Source organism: Tupaia chinensis, unplaced genomic scaffold, assembly GCF_000334495.1.
Source record: "Tupaia chinensis unplaced genomic scaffold, TupChi_1.0 Scaffold000018_1, whole genome shotgun sequence".
Lineage (NCBI taxonomy): Eukaryota > Metazoa > Chordata > Mammalia > Scandentia > Tupaiidae > Tupaia > Tupaia belangeri.
This window is the reverse complement of record NW_006159448.1, coordinates 428,542-439,812: the sequence shown is the minus strand read 5'-3', so window position 1 is coordinate 439,812 and position 11,271 is coordinate 428,542.

Sequence of the window (11,271 nt, the reverse complement as noted above, 5' to 3'; positions counted from 1 at the left end):
GGATCTTGGGCACGCACGCACACGCGCCTGGTGTGAGTTCTAAGTCACCGGGTCCAGGACGCAAACCGCGGTCGACTACGTGGGAGTCCAGTGACATAGCCATTACGCTAACTGCTGGTTCCCTATAATCATTTTCTGAAGTAAAGATCTATTTCATAAATCTCATATTTTTTTCTACTTCAAACAGTGAAATATACTTTAAAGAAATTTTACAGATGAACAATTTCAGCAAATTATGTATCTGTGTAACAAACATGAAATAAAACATTTCTATCTTTCTGGAAATTTCCCTTATATTTTTTTTTAACTTCCTTCTGTCCAGAGCACTGCTCTTCTTCTGTTTTGTTTTGTTTTGTTTTGTTTTGTTTTTATATTCTCAATAGTTTATATTAGCACATATGCCATGTGAGGTAGTTTCTCCTACTGATACTGAAGGTCAAGACCACTCTCAATATTTCCAGGCATATGGCCCTGGCTTTTCTCTGGCTGATAGAAAAAGCTGTTTCCATACAGAATTCAATTCTAATTAAAAACTAAGCCATTTTTAGCAGATGTGGTGGATTTGAGTACAAATCGAGTATGACTATACTACCCTTCAACATTTCTACCGCATCTGCTCCCTTGATTATTTCCAGCCCGTTTTTGATATTGACACAAATTCATTATCCATCAACTCTCAACTCAAGTTTCATGATTTATATCGGTGGATTTATATGCCATATTTCATGGTTAATTGCCTTTTGGAAAGTTATATGCTGTTTCCTTCTTTTGGCCATCATAGTTTTTCATCATGACATGCGTGTTCATAACACACTCCTCATTTTTTTCATGATCTTCTGTTTGAATAAGTAATAAGAGGGATGCCATTTACATAAAATAATTATTCAGGACAGCAGGTGGCCTGGTGGTTAAGGCACTGCACTCGAGCATGACTGACTACACTTCAAGTCTTAGAGTAGTCAGAGGAAAATGGAGGAGAATGGGTTGTGGTGTGGCCATGCCCCCAGGGGACGATTTCTCACTTTCCCTCTCATTGTCTCTGTCTCTCCAGAAAGTGCTTGTGTCTTAAAGCAAAAACACTTTAAAATAAATAAATAAAAGAAATACTCATTAAATACATTTATATATATGTATATATACACACACATATATATGTGTATATATATGCCATATTTACATATCTATAAACACATTTCAAAATATAATGACATTTTCTTAGAAATCTAAAGAAAATTACAGAATTTTTATTGATTAAGTTACATTTTTATTGATTTTTTTGCACTTGGGAAATAGTTAGGGTTGGTATGAAATACTTAGTTCAGCCTTCCAAATTACTGAATAAAAATAAACTTTGTTATATCTAAGTTTTCAAACTTTTCCAATATTAAAAATTATCTCATGGTTGCTCACCATTTTGTCCTCAAACACTATCTTCATCATTTAAAAAACTGTATCACTGAATTTCCCAATGTCAATTGATCTTGCTTTGGGGACTTCAAAAAGTAACTTTTGACAAATATATGTCAAGGGTAGAATAAAAGTTACCGTATTCATTATTACCTTTGATTTTTCTGATGTTATCTCTAATAACAACATGTGAAGCATCTTCTAGCAGACTGATAAAAATTTAAGGTTCATTCTCCTGAGTCTTCTAATTTAGATGGTAGAATTCTATGTGTGTGTGCAAATTTCTAGTTTTTTGTCGACTTGTTTGTCTTGCTTTGTTTTAATTTTTGCTTTGGGGTGAGTGATCTTTCTGCAAAGAGGAGAAAGAGAAAGGAAGTGAGAAATCACTTCCTCCAGGGTGAAGGTGACCACACCTCAATCCTTTCTCCTCCATCCTCTTCTTAGACTTTTTGGGCACATATTAACACATGTCTAGGGTGTCTTTCAAACTACCAAGTCCAAAACTCAAACTGTACAATTTCGAGTGATATCCAGCAACTTAACCACCACTCCATCTGCTGGACCCTCTATAGTTATTTTTTAATCATCTATCTGTCAGTCTGGCTTTAAATTTCTTAAGAAAATTTATAGGAAACAAAACATGTAATATTCATTACCAGTAGAATTCATTATCATTAGAATAATCTTTAGAATCGATACAGAATTCTGGAATTTTTTTTTACAAATTTGAGGCAACCTTGAAAAGATATACATTAAAAAATTTATGTCAGCAAACATGTATGTGCTAAGATCATCAGTAACTATGACAATGAATGATATTTTGTGGGGAGCCGCCCACATCAAAATGGCTGCTATGACCTTCACTGCTTAAAATGGCCGGTGCGACCTTGACACAGACACCAGGAACGCAGACCTCCTGGTTCAGACAGAACTGACAGGTCCTCAATTAGGTCCGATGTAAACCCCGCCTACCTCCCTCTGCCTTGTGTATATAAGAAAGTGCTCTAGCCCTCAATAAATGAGCGAAACCTTCATACCATCAAGAGCTGTGACACTGTGTGAGCTGTGATACTTCTTTCGCTCCCGTGCTGAGACACTGCGCCGGTTCCAGACCTCCGCCCCCTCGCTCGAGTTTCCCTGCCCGATTCGTCCTGCAGGCCGGGACAATATTTCAACTTTGATGATGCTTATTCTATTTGGTAGCAAATAAATGTTTGCATAAGCAAACTGCTTACAACCCAGAAGCTACTCAATTACAAAGAAAAATGTTCAGGTCTTAGAAAGTCACATGAAAGACGGAATGGAATGTGAAGGGTGAATGATGGTCCTTGCTTGAACTGGCCATGAAAGTGCTTAGAGCACTGTGAAATCACCACAGAACTGAGAAGTTCATGAGATTCTAGAAGCTGTGAGTGAAAAGAACTCTCAAAGACTCTAAGATCTTCTGAAATAGGAATTATGTGTTTTTCATCTCTTTATTTGCTGTTCTATCACAGAGCTTAGCACTTAAAAGACGGAAGTGTTAGTTGAATGAATGATGTATGCATGAAGTAGGAATCCATCTGGGTGAAAACAGGGATTAGAATTTGTTCATGGGAGAGGTTCACCAAGCTCATGTCTCCAGTCATATCCTCTTTGTCTTTTTCTTGCTTGTTTTCATTAAATAATACTGATTTTTACTACGATTTTTAGAATACCCAAAGCTCTTTCTTACTGATGAATTTTGCCTTCCCTTTTTTCTATGGCTGGCTTTTCTGTGTGTCTGCCTACTTAAATGTTGCATCCACATAAAGAGGTCTTCCCTATTACTGTGCTTCAACATCTCCTTCAGCATATACCCTTCATCATATCACCCTATTAATTTTCTTCATAACAACTAACTCAATCAAGTTATTTCATCTATGCCAAAGTGCATTGCTCTATTATCTGCACTATCTTTTCCCAAATAATACAGTTATCTTGGGAATAAAGACCTTATCTTACTCATTGCTTTAGTCCCAGCTCTTTGAACACAGCACAGCACATGTTACATGTTTTTGGAAGGAATCAAATAAACTTCTAAATAAGGTATGACATATTTTTATATCAAGATACTTTTTCTTGAAAATGACAGGAGTGTCTCAACCTGCTCCCCCCCCAAAAAAAGAAGAGAGGTTTATTAGTTTCAAAGCTTTAAGTTTCAATAGGAGGTGGAAGGACTCATGCCTCAAACAATGTCACCAGGATCACACATCAACTTTGTCTCTTCAGAGCTGGTTCCATTATCAGTCTCTCTGCCATAACTGCTTCAGACACATGAGTTAACATCAATCCAGGAAGGGAGAGAGCTTCATCTTCCTCAGAAACCAAACCCATGTCTCCTTGGTTATACTCTCATGGCCACCTCCATAACTGACAGAGAGAAGGGATCAGCTGCTTCACTAAAGCTTAACAGGCCCCACCTGGGAGTTACAAATGGCACCAGTTCTAAACAAATTACCCAATCCTACCGAAAATGTGTGCCTGAGAATGGGAGAGTGGTGAGGTGTTGGATTTTCAAATAATTTTTGGAGTATTGTTTTTACCAGGAGAAGGAACAGATGATGGGCAGCAAACACAAGATGCCCTCTATAACATCTTTCTTCAAATCCTTTAATTACCATCAATCACAGCTTAATTCAAGCCTATCATTTATTTGAATGTTATGTAGTGCTACACAGTTCTGCTATTTCTAATCAGAGTGAGGAAAACAGAAAGGAGTGCAGAGGCTGTTACTTAATATTCCTTTATTGTCATGAATCTTTCTACAACTCCTAATGAGTGGTTGCTACTGTGCCTGATGTCACTTAAAATAGAGAGCACCAACCCATCAACGTTCATTCCATCCTTTAACAACCTTAAATTATTAAACCGTGACTCTTTTCTTTGAATTGAAACCTGATAAATAATATTTAGCCAAGTCTCAGTGATATGGCCAGAAGAGTTCTGGAGGAATTGTTGCTCAGTGGGTGTGGAGGTTTGCTATTGGTGTTAGGGAGGTGCTGGAATTGTGACAAAAAGTTTCCCCTCAGAGATAATATCCTTTGTCTTTCCTTCAGCACCCCTCCTCAGTTACTTTAACTTAATGAACTTGGATAGTTAGCTTTTTATAATTAATGGAGAGTTCTGCTTTATTAAGAAAATCTTTCCTGTAAAAGCTACACCTCTCTGCCTCAATTTTCTCCTCTGTAGAACTGAAACAGTAAAAGTATTTACCTCATAAAGTTGTCACACTAATTGAGTGTGTATGTGTATTTCCTCAAATGATATATATAATTAGACTATTCCCTGTATTGCAAATGGAGTCAGGGTGGTTTAGTCCAGCTCCCTCACCTCCTATCACTCATGTTTGAAGGCCACAGGATAAACAACTAGGTTATTGGTTGTACTGCACTTGCTCACTTGTTATGCAATGATGACTTTGCTGTTCTCCAGCACTGAATGTAACACATGTGTGCATGTTTAGCAGTCTGGTTTTGCTAATAAGCCACTATTGTCTGCACCCCCTTTAAGAGAAAGGGGGCACCTAGTCACCTAGTCACCCTGTTCTGCCCAGCTACCTAGACCTGCTGAGCTTAGCCTTGGTTCAGGTTGGTGAGCCCCAATGGCCTTGGTCTGGTTCAGCCTTGGCTCAGCTCAACTCAGCTCCATGCTATGAGCTCCAAGAGGGAAGAAAGAGCTCTGTGAGTGTTCCCCTTGCACTTTACAAGCTCCAAGAGGAAGTGCCTTGAAGCACTGCTATGTGTTTTTGTAAGTCTATTTAGAGTTCTGCAAGCTCACTTGAACTCAGCCAATAAACCACATGACATCAGTGCCTCCTGTATTTGCTCAGTTTCCTGCATTTCTGTTCAGCCTACCCTTTGGAGGAGGAAATAACCTCTCAAAACATTTGGTGCTGTGAGCAGAATCTGAAGAAGTAGGAGATAACCCTCCAACCACTGAGGTGCTGGGATGGCCCCTTATTGGGATATGGTTACTGTGTTAGCTACTTGGACATCCTTCAGTAGATATGATGGGGTAGATGAAACATCAAACAGCTTAGAGAAGACTTTGACTGATGTAGCTGAGGAACTGGGGATGGCAGAAAAGAAATGAGCTGCCATTCAAATACAGTGGATGATGCTAGAGGCACTCAGACGACTGAGGATGCCTTGAGTAATGTTGCAAAAGTAAAAGAAGAAGCTCATGAGGATCAGATATGGGCACTGGAAATTGACCTTAAAGTGACTGAGGCTGAAAATGTCCAGAGGACAGATCATTAGAGCAGGTACTGAGAAATGAGCCTATTTTGCATATTCAACCTGTTGTGCATCAGAAGGTCAAGCATGAGCAACAGGTGGCACAAGGAGGGGTCCCACTGGGTCATCCCAGAGCGACTGAGTTCATTATGTATGTGCCATACACCCTGGCTGAGCTGTTAGACCTGGGTAAGCAGTTCTAAGATGAGCTAGGGAAGCCTGGGGGTGGTTGGTAATTGTGACTGTAGGACTTGGGGGTCAATGGGTTGTTTGAGAAGTTGGTTTCCATCACCATGCTGCCTTTCCTGTGGCAGTGGCTGCAAAATTGTCGCCAATATGCTCTGGGAAAGGAAAATCATTGCTTGATGGGATGGATGACTGCTGCTGTGAGAACAGTCTGATGCGGGTGAACTGCCAGCCACTGCGACAGCACATGAAGAATGAAAGGCATGCAACTTTGGCAACTCAGGCCCTTCTATGAAAGAACTGTATTGAAACCTGCCACCTCAGAAAAAGGAGATAAAGCATTGTTTGTTTTAATTAAGGATCACTGCATCGCCAAGATGAGCAGGAACCAGGAGCTCCTTGTTGAGCTCATCATACAATAATCCCTTGTAAATGTACAGAGGGTGTTGGCTCTGGTGGACACGGGGGCTGAATGTAGTTTTGTACATGGTAACCCTGACACGTTTGCAAGACAAATGTCCTACATAGATGGCTATGGAAGCCAGACAATTACCATGAAAGCAGTGTAATTGTCCTTGAAAATTGGGTGACTACCCTCCTTAAGTATAGGGGTGGATGTTTTGCTGGGAATGCAACTGTGCATTTCATTGGGAAATTTAGCCTGGAAGTGCGGGTGGTAAAAGATGTGATCAGGGGCATGCCAAGCACCCACCTCAAGTGTTACCGACACCCAGACAGATGGTAAATATGAAACAGTATAGTTACCTGAAGTCTTGACAAGATTGCTGGTCCCATTTCGATACAAAAATTTTTAAAAATTTTTTAAAAAAGACTGTGAGACTTACACATACCCCTTTTAACTCTCTGGTCTGGCCAATGAAGAATCCAGAGGTACTTGAAGAATGACTGTAGATTACTGTAAACTGAAGAGGATGGTGCACTCTGATTGAATGCAACAGTGCCAGATACACATGTGATCATGGGCCAAGTCAGCCACTGTATGATTGCTCCATTACAGTGATGATGTGTTATTAACCTCTGATCCTCTTGAAGATCTAGAGGAAGCAGTTACACCAGTAGTAGAGCATCTGCAAACATGTGGCTGGGAAGTCAAGCTGAACAAAGTTCAAGGGCCAGGTTTGTCAGTCAAATGATTGAGTGTTGCCTGGTCAGGTAAGACCCAGGTAATTCCAGAGACAATTATTTATAAAGTCCAAGCAGTTCCTCACCCTACCACTGTGGCACATTTACAGAGCATTCTGGGCTTGTTAGGCTATTAGATTTTTTCCTCCATTTAGCTATGACTTATAAGACTTTGTATGGCTTGACAAGGAAGGGTGCTCCTTAGGACTTAGCTCCTGATCAAGAACAAGTGTTCTTGGCTATTAAATGCCTGATGCTAGAAGCTTAGAGTTTGCAGGTGGTAGATCATGTAAGCCATTTGAGTACTGGCTTTGGGTGGAGCTTGTGGCTCCAGGGAAATGAATGGTTGCATCGATCGGCGGAATTCTGGTCACAACTGTGAAAGGAGCTGAGCTCTAATATTCTCTATTTGAGAAGCAGCTAGTGGAAGTGTATGCTGCACTGATAGCCTCTGAGGCTACAATGGGGATGACCCCAGTACTAATGAGAACTTCTTATCCTATCCAGGGGTGGCTATAACATTGGTTGTAAATGTAGCACAGACCCCCAACTTTAGTAGAGCAGGGAGCTAACTTGGAACTAGTATTACAAGCTGATTCATCCAAAAAGTGACAGTTAAAAATATTTTATGGAAAAATAAGAATTGTTTTGCATAGTTATTTCAAAATGAAGGAATAGCTGCATACAGATCACACATGATGGGTACCAGTCATTCAAAAGGTGGTTTCAGCAGAGCTATTTATCCTAAAATGAATAAATAAATTGACTTTCTGAATCACAATTTGTATACTCAATGGCCTATTATCTGATAATACAGAACTTCAATTGGCAAATTAGTCTGACAAAAAATAATCAAGAAAAGGCTTTGAATTCAGTCATAAATGGCATAAAACCATAGTTTATGACTAAATTCTATTGTAGAAATGGTGAGCAATAACTAAACAAGGGAGAACTTCATGCATGTTCATTGTCAAATAAGCTGAAAGAATCATTTAAATAGTTTTAATTCTGCTCTGAGCTCTATTCACCGTTATGACTTCAGTTATTCTTATGGATGTCAGTACATGTATAACATGAACACACAGGGGTAAAGCAATACATAATTTTGTTACTTCCAAAGATAAAGAATATTTATGAGGGAACCAGCAGTTAGCATAATGGCTATGTCGCTGGACTCCCACGTAGTCGACCGCGGTTCACATCCTGGACCCGGTGGCTTAAAACTCATGCCGGGTGCGTGTGCGTGCGTGCCCAAGATCCCAAGAGGAGAATGGAGGAAAAGGGATTGCGGTGTGACCATCTCCCCTGGGGGGGTGATTTCTCTCTTTCTGTCTATATGCCTCACTCTCTGTCTGTCTGGCGAGTGCACACGCCCTATAGCGAAAACCTCTCCAAAAAAAAAAAGAATATTTTTAAATAACTATAGTTGAACTAAATAGACTGAAAACTTCTTCCACATTTTATTCACAATACTGGTAAACTTTTTTTTTTCTCAGATTTTTGCCATAGGGCTCTTGCACTCATTGTAGAGACACTGAGATAGGTAAAGTGAGAAATCACTCCTAGGGACTATAGTCTCTTTTCTTCTATTCTACTCTCAGGATTTGGGGCACACATGCATGACATGTTTTTCAAGCCACCCTGTGCAGGACTTAGACTGCAGAGTTGGCATTATGGAATCCAGTACCCTAACCACCATGCCACCTGTCAGCCCTAGTAATCCCTTTTAAGAATTAATATATTAAGGGACGTGGTGGCGCCTGCCCTATGGCAAAAATTAATGTATTATGGTTTGGGGTATGTGTCATACAGTATGGTTTTTCACAGCATCCATAAAGTAACTATAAAACTGCAGATATAGACATACTCATCCTCTTCAACATTGAACATTACATTATGTTGTGCACATTTGATCATAGTTCTACTAGGGTTTTTGTCTTTTCGGGGGGAATATATATTGAATATTCAATAGTATTTTTACTTTGCTGTAGTCCACCATTCCATAACCCATTACCCTTGTTTAGATGCATTCTTGTGTCTATAATCATTTTCTCCTAAACTTCTCTACTCTTCATTTCCTCGTGCAGCTTCCAGTATCAACATTATTCTCTCTGTTTCTAAGCCATTGCACCCTATAGTTTCTGCCATAGAGTGAAGACATTTGGCAATGTTAAGTGGGAACATACAGTATTTGTTGTTCATAGCTTGACTTATTTCACTTAGCATTACATCTTTCAGGTTTGTCAAATGACAGGATGTTGTTCTCTATGATTGAACAACTTTCGTTGTGTATATGTGCCATATTGTCTTAGACTGTTCATCAGTTGCTGGATACTTAGGTTGATTCTGTGTCTTAGCTATTGTAAATAACTCTCTAACAGAGATGTGCAAATGTCTATCTGACTAAAGTGATTTCCCACCCTTTGGGTAAATGCCCAAGAGTAGGATTACTAGGCTGTGCGGAAGTTCTACTTTTAGATTTTTACTGTTTTCTATAGTGTCTATACTAATTTACATTCCCATCAGCAGTGCCTGAAGGCTCCCTTTTCTTGCAACTTCACCAGTACTTGTTATTTTTTGTGTTTTAGATCATAGACATTTTGACTGGGGCTAGGTGACACCTCATTATAGTTTTGAATTCCATTTCCCATATGACAAAAGATGTTGGACAGTTTTTCATATGTTTTTTAGCCATTTGTATGTCTTCCTTTGAGAGTTGACCATTCATTTGGCCATTTTTTTTTCTTTCTTTGTTTTTAGTTTGCTTCAGGCTACATGGGCTTGCCCAAGAGAGACAAAGAGAAAAAGAAAGAGAGGGAAAATAAAAAATCACCCCTACAGAGGGATGGCCACACCACAATCCCTTCTCCTCCATTCTCACCTTAGGATTTTGGATATGCAAGTGCCTAGAGTAATATTCAAGGTGCCCAGGTGGATACTCAAATAATGAAGTCAGTCATGTGGGATCTAGCCTCTTCCCCACGCCACCTACTGGCCCATCCGTTGTCTATTTTTAAATTAGAGTGTAAGGATGTTTTGTAAGTGAGCTGTTTGAATTCCTTCTATATTCTAGTTATCAGTCCCTTATCTGAAGTACAGTTTGCAAATGTTTTTTCCCATTATGTAAATTGTCTATTTACTCTGTTTATTGTTTGCTTTGCTTTGCAGAAGCTTTTTACCCTGATTAATCCTACTTTTCTATTTTGGGTACTGTTGCCCATACTTTTGGAGTCTTATTTAAGAAATCTTCAAAAAATCCAAAATACACCAGAGTAGAAATGCCCATGAGAACTTGTGCCACAGTAGGAAAATCTGACCTGTAATTGAGGAGTTCCTAGGTATTCAGTATAAACACTCTGAGAGTTAAAACCTTCAGGTGAACACAGTCATAGGGGCCCTCACATATTTATGAGATTTATCTATAGGAGCTCAACCAAATTCTCACAGTAAATATCTGAGAAAACTCTCCTCATGATTTCAGCCCAGGCGAGTGAGGGGAGACCATCTGAAATACAGATGATATTGAAACAGCTGGATGTTCACATGCATAATAAATAGATAAATACGAATCTAAACACAGACTTTATGCCTTTTACAAAAAGTAGCTCAACGTAGAATACAGACTTAAATGTAAATCACAAAACTATAAGATGCCTATTGGTAACAGGCAACAATCCAGATTACTTTGGAATAGTGGTGATTTATGAGATATAAAACCAAAGGCATGGTCAATGAAAAAAAGAATTGATATGTTGGGCTTCACCAAAATTGAGTTTTTCTACTCTGAGAAAGACACTGTTAACAGAACAAAACAATAAGGCATATACTGGGAGAAAGTATTTAAAAAAGACAAATCTGGCAAAGAACTATTACCCAAAGAATACAAAGAACTCAAAAAATTCACCAGCAAGAAAATAAACAATTGGATTTAGAAATAGACCAAAAATGTTGCCACCTCGCCAAAGGTATATAAATAGGAAATAACCATATGAAAAGATGGCACACAGAATAGTTATCAAGGAAAGGCACATTAAAACAACAACCTAATATCACTACACAACTGTATGACCAAAATCTAAGACACTGACATACCAAATAGCTGTTAGGGATCAAGGATAACAGGAATTCTCACTCCCAGGGTGATAGTGTAACATGGTATAGCCACTTCAGAAGACAGACAGTTTCTTTCAAAACTAAATATACTCTTACCATATGATCCAGCACTTACCACTTCTTGGTATTTACTCAGAGTCGAAGATGTGTGTCTATACAAAATTCT